This window comes from Vanellus vanellus, assembly GCF_965231255.1.
Source record: "Vanellus vanellus genome assembly, chromosome: 10".
NCBI lineage: Eukaryota > Metazoa > Chordata > Aves > Charadriiformes > Charadriidae > Vanellus > Vanellus vanellus.
In genome coordinates, this window is record NC_138915.1 from 22,952,869 (window position 1) to 22,960,040 (window position 7,172).

The window sequence follows — 7,172 nt, forward strand, 5'->3', positions numbered from 1 at the left end:
GCGCGGAGGCCCGGGAGCAGATTTTGTAACGCCGGGGAGGAAACGAACCCAGCAGAGCTGCGTGTTCTTGCAAAAAGAACTGTTCTTTTCGCGGGTTAAGGAAAGAAAACCCGAGGGGCTGTAGTTTTGCGCTGCGCCGGTCTCGTCGCTCCCGTGCGGTGCAACAGGGCATCTCTTCGCTTTCCTTTGCCCCTCTCCCGTGCCTGTCCTCTCCTCTTTGCGCTCGAAGGAAAGCAACGCTGCGCCCTTCTACAGCTTCAGCGGCAACTTATGGATCACACGGGAAATGTGTAGGATCGCGCAGGAACCTTCTCTAGCAGAACTTTCTGCTTTCTGCCCATACCACAACGTGGATGGAAGATTGAAGATGATCTGGGAGTTCACGTGAGCCGAACAGGACGGGCGCGAAGCACGGCGTCACCGTGAAAAGCCTCTGCTCATGGCAGGGCAGGTCAAGGAAGATGCTGACAGACGGAAAAAAAATCAGGGGAGGAGAAGAGGGAAGGCTCAAGGGCAACGGTGCCAACGCAGAAAGATTATAACAAAATTATGCTTGACTTGGTTAAACATCAACTCGCAGATAAGAGGAACAAGCCAACCTCCTGAAAGGGTTTGCACAAGCCAAAAGGATGAACTGTTTGCCCCGGGTCATATAGGCGTGTGTGTAACAGAAACAATCAAACAAATAAATGGAGTGATTTTTCAGAAGCAGGCTAAGCGGCAGGAAAAACGTCGCCGCGGCAGGCGGGCCTGGCCGGGGCCATGGGGCCTGGTGAGCAGAACGAGGTGCACGTGGCGTCTCAGCTCTGTCGCCGTTGTCCGCCCTCGTTGCCTGCGCCCATGCCACCACGGTGGGGACGAGGGACGGGTGCAGGTGCTGCCGGGCAGGGTGAGCGGATGCCCTCCAATGTCCTCCCTGCCCCGCGTCCCGCTGCCGAGGAAGGGAAACCCAGCAAAGGGGTCTCCCTCCCCGGCCCGCTCCTGGGGGAAGATGGGTCACCGATCTGCTCAGAAAGGACAAGTAACATGCCCAGACTGGCCCGACACGGTGCCTGACCACCGAGGTTAATGCTTCAGCTGCTTCCCACAGGCTGTCCTCAGCCCGTGAGCTGCTCGGGGTAGCACCAAGCCCTGAGAAACAGGCCCAGCCATCAGATGCTTGGTCCGATGCCCCCATGGATGAGGTAGGTCCCACCTGGCCGGTTTATTGTCCTAGGTGTCTCCTCTGCCGCTTCTTCCCATGCTGGAGTTTGGTGGTTTGCGGCTGCTCTGACGGACTCATTGATGGCTTGTCCCTATGAAAACGCCAACCTAAGGAGCCGATTTTGAACTGCCTGCTGGTGGCATGGTCGCACCTCTGCAGCGAGGTTTTGGTCGGTAGTGCTGTTCCTTCACTTCTCCCTGCTGCGGTGGGCAGAGGGTGGAAACCTTTTCTCTGGGGGAGGGCTGCAGAGGGAGCGGGGACACGGCCAGCAGCAGTGGGTCACCCCTGGCAGGGATGCACGCCATGACACCGTACCGCAGGAGCTGTGGGTCTGCACGCACCGGGATGCCGGGATTCCTCATGCCAAGTCCCAGTGGCCCCTGTGCCCGGATCCCCCCACCCCGTCCCGCTCCTGGCACGGGCAGTGTCACCAGGAACACGTCATGTCCAGCCCAGACAGACACGGCGCTCCTGCAGCATTGCCTGCACGGTTGCATTCACTTCCCAGGTAATTACAGCTGGGGTAGATTGAAGCCTCTTGGTGCTTCCCCATCTGGCATGACACGTTTTGGTGGGCAGAGTAAGGGCTTGGTGGCGTCTCCTACTTCCCACCCACCTCCCCGTCCCCACCATGGCTCTGCACAGCCCTGACCACGCTGCGGCAGGGACCGCGCTGAACCTCACCTCGCTGATGCTGCAGCGCATCCCTGGGTGTCCCCGGCACTCTGCACGGTGGCTCTGTAGGTGCTTTGCCGTGCTTCAGAGGTGCCTGTACAGGTGGATCCCATTTAACCCACTTCCATTAACATGCTTCTGCTCTCAGCTCCAGCACCTCGCTTCCCTCCATCCCCGCTGTGCCCGTGCTGGTACTCCTGTGGCAGGCAAGTGCCTGAATTCTGGAGCAATTTGGGCCAGCTGGCTATCGCTGCTGGTGCTCTATGAAACACCAAAGCTCACACACACACACACACACGCAAATATCTGTACGCACGGCCTGCAGCCCCTGCTTCTCCATCGCCACAAAAACCGCCCTGACGCATCCTACAGCGCAGCTCCCTCAGCCTTTGGGTTTCATCCCAGTTGGTCCCCCAGCCCGGGCTTTGTTCCTGGGGAGGGAGGGATGCGAAGAGAGGGCAGAAAGACCCCGTGTGGTTCCCTGAGGTCCAACGTAGGTGACCCTTTGCCCCGGGCTGAATTTTGAGACCTGCCTCCAGGGGTGGCTGGCGTGCGGACCCGGGTGCCCCTCTCCCTGCCGGGGACAGCGGTGATGCTCAGCCAGCCCTTGGCTCGGTGCGTGCCCTTGGCACATGCCAAACAGGGGGGGGGCTATGGCTTCCTTCCCTGCAGGACCCCCCGAGACCCCCACAGCGTTTAAGGAGAGGGGGGGCCCTTGTGAGGAGCTCTCTGCAGCCTGCTCCTGTTGCCTCACTCCAGCAGGATGGCGGGGCTGGGGGAGCAGTTTGCCGCCGTTGGTGCCAGGGCAAGAGCTCAGCATCTCCCACCTCCCTCCAAGTTTCTCCCTGTCTCCCCAGCCCAGGAAAGGAAAACTCGGCCTGGGAGCGTGCCTGGTCCAGCACTCCGCAGGGCGGAGGAGGACGAGGGTCAGAGTCAGACCTTAGTGGGTCAGATAATTGGAGATGGGAGCCCCCCCCCACTCCCCCTCTAGGGCCCGTTCCCGCAGACATCTGCCCTTCTCATTACAAAAGCCACTCTGAGGAACGGTGCCGTGTCCCTGCAAAGGTCCCATTCCCTGGAAAACCCCTCCGCACTGGCCCTTTCCACCCAAAAGTCCCCACTTTCCTCTGCTTTGGGGGATAAGGGAAAAGCGGGAAGGCGAGCAGCAACCCGTGTCCTTCCCCAACGCGAACTCTCGCCCCGCTTAGCCGGGAGAGGCACCAGAACCCCAGGCAGATCCCTCAGAGAGGCAGCAAGCACCTGGGGAAGCAGGGCCTCTCCCCCAGTTATTTGGTAGATATTTATCACGTAAACACAGACACCTGCACCAGCGCTGCCTTTGAAACCGATCTGTTTAGGAAACAAGAAAAAAAAAAAAAAAAAAAAAAAAAGAGAGAGAGAGAGAAAATACCCGAGTCACCTGAGGTGTCTGAGCACGAAAAGGAAGCTCGAGAGACAATTAGGTTCCCTCTGATGCCTGAAGTGGATGGCGATTTGGGGGCGGAGGGGAGATAAGAGGGCCCATGAGCTGACTTTCCTTCATTGGCGCGTCAGGCCGGTTGAGCGGGATTTCTGGCTGCTGACATCAGAGCGCTCCCCGAGCAGAGGAGGCAAAGCCAACACCGCCGAGATTTCAGGAAACGTCAAAGAGACGGTCATTAGTGGCTTATTAATAAAGTGTCGCCCTCCCCTGTCATCTCCGGCTTCCCAGCAGGGCCTGGGCACCCCGCTCTGCCCTCTGCCCCTAAGGGATCGCCCAAATGCACTTTACCTTTATTAATCCGCTCTGTCCCGGCACAGCAGCCCCGGGGTCCCTTCCTATTTATTCATCCCATGGCACCAATTTCTCTTGATCTGGCAGGAGCGGACATCACGTCCGTGCTGCGCTGATGGATGCTCCTTTGGGTACCAGAGCTGGATGCCCATGATCCCATGGGAAGCCCCCGGTGCAGAGGTAACCTGTTGACTGCGGACAGATGTGTAAGGGCAGAGGAGGCTTTATCGATGCCATGTGCTGCACAACCACAGTGCCCGTCTTCTCATACTGGGAGCCCTAAAGCAGGGCGTAGCACATTGTCAGTCCTCTGAGAGCGGCTGCCAGAGGTCACTGGCTGCTAGGACCTGCCCGTTAGAAAACACAGATTTGGTTAAAACAAGAAAAACAGATTTTGCTGAAGTATCAAAGACTGGCAGGGGAGTAAGAGTTGAAGGTGGCTTCAAAGAACCCTCTCTGCATAGGGGACCGTGAGACCTGATCCCACCACTGGTTAACTCTTGGGTAATGCAGCCACGGGCAGCTCTCACCCACTGCACTCACTTAAAAAAAAAAAAAGAAATTAAATTTCAGGAGATGGATCTGTAGGCGGCTCTGGGCAGGTGTGCACCACGACAGCCCCATCTACCCCTCTGCTCCCTTCTCACCTTAGGATCCATCTCAACCAAAGCCTCTTCTAGACCCTCTGGGTGCTGCTCGGTGCCTGGACGAGGGCTGTGGGCGAGCGGAGAAGGGGAAAGAGTGGCAGAACCCTCACACAAGAGCAGGAGGTTGGTGGAAGGCTGTAGACCAGGGACATTCCCACAGCAGAAGGTCCCTGTGCTCTGAGAAGTTCTTGGCACTGTCACGGCCTCACAACCATCCATAGCACAGTTTACCCAGACAGCTGGACGGACGCGCTCCCTCTGCTCACCCAACGCGCCACGCGCCCAGCGTGTGGGCCATGCCTTGGAGTAGGCACGTCTGCCTTGGGGCACACCTGCATCCCCCCGAGCACCCTTGCGTGCCCAGGAGCACACCTGCATGCCCAGCCTTGGCGGTGCCACGGCCGCGAGGCTGCCGGGCACGCACGGGGTGGGGGGCCAAGGCATGCACAGGGGTGCCAGGGCACGGGCAGGGGTGGCCGGGTGTGCACGGGGGGGACGCCTGGGCATGCATCGGTGTGGCTGGGCATGCATAAGGGTGACCAGGCGTGTATGGGGGGGGTCCTGGACATGGACAAAGAGAACTTGGGCATGCATAGGGGGTGGCCAGGGAGGTATGGGGGGGTCCTGGACATGCATAGGGAGCACCTGGGCATGCATGGGGGGTCACCTGGGCATGCACAAGGGTGGCTGAGCATGTATGGGGGGGTCTTGGACGTGCACAGGGAGCACCTGGGCATGCACAGGGGTGGCCAGGCTTGTATGGGGGAGGGGTCCTGGACATGCACAGGGAGCACCCGGGCATGCATAGGGGGTGGCTTGGGCATGTCCAGGGGTGGCTGGCATGCATGGGGGGGGGGACCTGGACACGGACAAGGAATGCTTGGGCATGCGTAATGGTGGCCAGGCATGTATGGGGGGGTCCTGGACGTGCACAGGGAGCAGCTGGGGATGCATGGGGGGTCAACTGGGCATGCACAGGGGTAGCCGAGCATGTATGGGGGGGGTCCTGGACGTGCGCAGGGAGCGCTTCGGCATGCATAGGGGGTGGCCAGGGAGGTATGGGGGGGTCCTGGACATGGACAGGCAGCACCTGGGCATGCATGGGGGGTGGCTTGGGCATGCCCAGGGGTGGCTGGCATGTATGGGGGGGGGGGGACACCTGGACACTGCAAGGAGCTCTTGGGCATGCATGGGGGGTGGCCTGGGCATGGCCGGGGGTGGCCAGACGCGGCCGGTGCAGCCCGTTCCGGAGGTGAGGGGCGGGAAGGGAGAGGGTCGCCCGCGGAGTCGCCGTTTGCGGGAGACTCCTGCCCCCCAGTGCCGGCGGCCGGCAGCGCCCGCTGCGGGGCTGGGCTCCCAGCGCAGGGCTTGGCAGCCAAACGGGTGTTTAAACATCGCTTTAACCCCCTCCCCCCCCAAAAAAAACCTAAAAAACCAACACCTCACCACCCCAGCAAAAAAAAAACCCACCCCAACAAAAAAAAAACCCAACCAAACAACCCACCCCAACAAAAAACCCCACCCCAACAAAAAAGCCTACCCCAACAATAAAACCCACCCCAAACCACCAAAAAACCCCAAACGAAAGCCAAGCAAAGCCCCCACCCCACCCCCACCCAACCCAAACCAGCCACAGCAGCATCCCAATGGGGCGCGTGATGGGGACAAACTCCCCATGGGTGACGCCAAGTCTACGTCCCCGTGCTGGCCATGACCGCTGGTCTCACGGCTGGTGGTGGTGGTGGTGGTGGCAACCCCCGGGCTGTCCTGCCATTGTCTGGCCATGAGTCACCTTGCAGTGATATGCCAGTTTGCACTGAAATCCTACAGTGCCACTCCTTGGGTAAACCTGACTTTTTGGAGGTGCAGGGTGGGGCCGAGTGCTTCCTCTCCTCTCCCGAGTGACTTTTGGACCTTCTGGCCGCTCTCAGCTGGTTTTGTGAAAGGGCTCCTCCATGCATCTGCTCTGAGGAGGCTGCGAAGACAGGAGAGGGATGAGCCCTGTGACAGCGTCCCAGCCAGGGATGACAGCACCCCCCCCCCGCCGAGGGGCCGTCGGGGCCCACCGCACGATCCCGTGGGCATCAAGGCTTCGTTTGCATCAGTGCTCACAGCCTTTTTCTTCGGCACGGGAAGCATGACACCTTCCTCCCCATCCACCCTCCGAGCTAAGAAAAGAAAATGTAACAGGAGCCCCAAGCTCTCCCAAAAAGCCAGTTATCCGCCAGCATTAATAACAGCACACGGACATGTCCGAGTTGCAGCTGGCAACGAGCATCGCCTCGGAGTATGTGTAAACGAGGCGCAAGCAACGCCGGGGCCTGCCGTGGATCTCGCAGTGTTTGACATTTTCCCAGAGCTCCACGTCCCGGAGACAAATGGCTACAGCTACACTAGAAAGGAAAGATTTTCTCTTCCTTATTATTAAGGGAAGAGGCAGGAACCGACCTGATGGCACCAAGAAGGCAAAGAAGCCAGGAAAAAATAAAATAGAAAAGAATAGAGAAGAGAAGAAAAAAGAAAAGAGAAAGGAAGGGAGAGGAAGGAAGGGAGAGGAAAGGAAAAGGGGAAAGGAAAGGAAAAGGGGAAAGGAAAGGAAAAGGGGAAAGGAAAGGAAAAGGGGAAAGGAAAGGAAAAGGGGAAAGGAAAGGAAAAGGGGAAAGGAAAGGAAAAGGGGAAAGGAAAGGAAAAGGGGAAAGGAAAGGAAAAGGGGAAAGGAAAGGAAAAGGGGAAAGGAAAGGAAAAGGGGAAAGGAAAAGGGGAAAGGAAAGGAAAAGGGGAAAGGAAAAGGGGAAAGGAAAGGAAAAGGGGAAAGGAAAAGGGGAAAGGAAAGGAAAAGGGGAAAGGAAAAGGGGAAAGGAAAGGAAAAGGG

At 58.7% G+C, this 7,172-nt stretch overlaps 1 long non-coding RNA gene across 1 annotated transcript; it reads right to left on the minus strand.

Moving 5' to 3' along the window:
- Positions 1 to 843: 843 nt before the first annotated feature.
- On the minus strand, positions 844 to 3,726 carry LOC309675964. The gene is made up of 4 exons (XR_014269556.1): positions 3,651 to 3,726; positions 3,140 to 3,458; positions 1,889 to 1,973; positions 844 to 1,295 (listed from the first exon to the last, which is right to left on the minus strand). It is a non-coding gene; the product is annotated as an uncharacterized lncRNA (long non-coding RNA).
- Between the last annotated feature and the right edge of the window lie 3,446 nt (positions 3,727 to 7,172).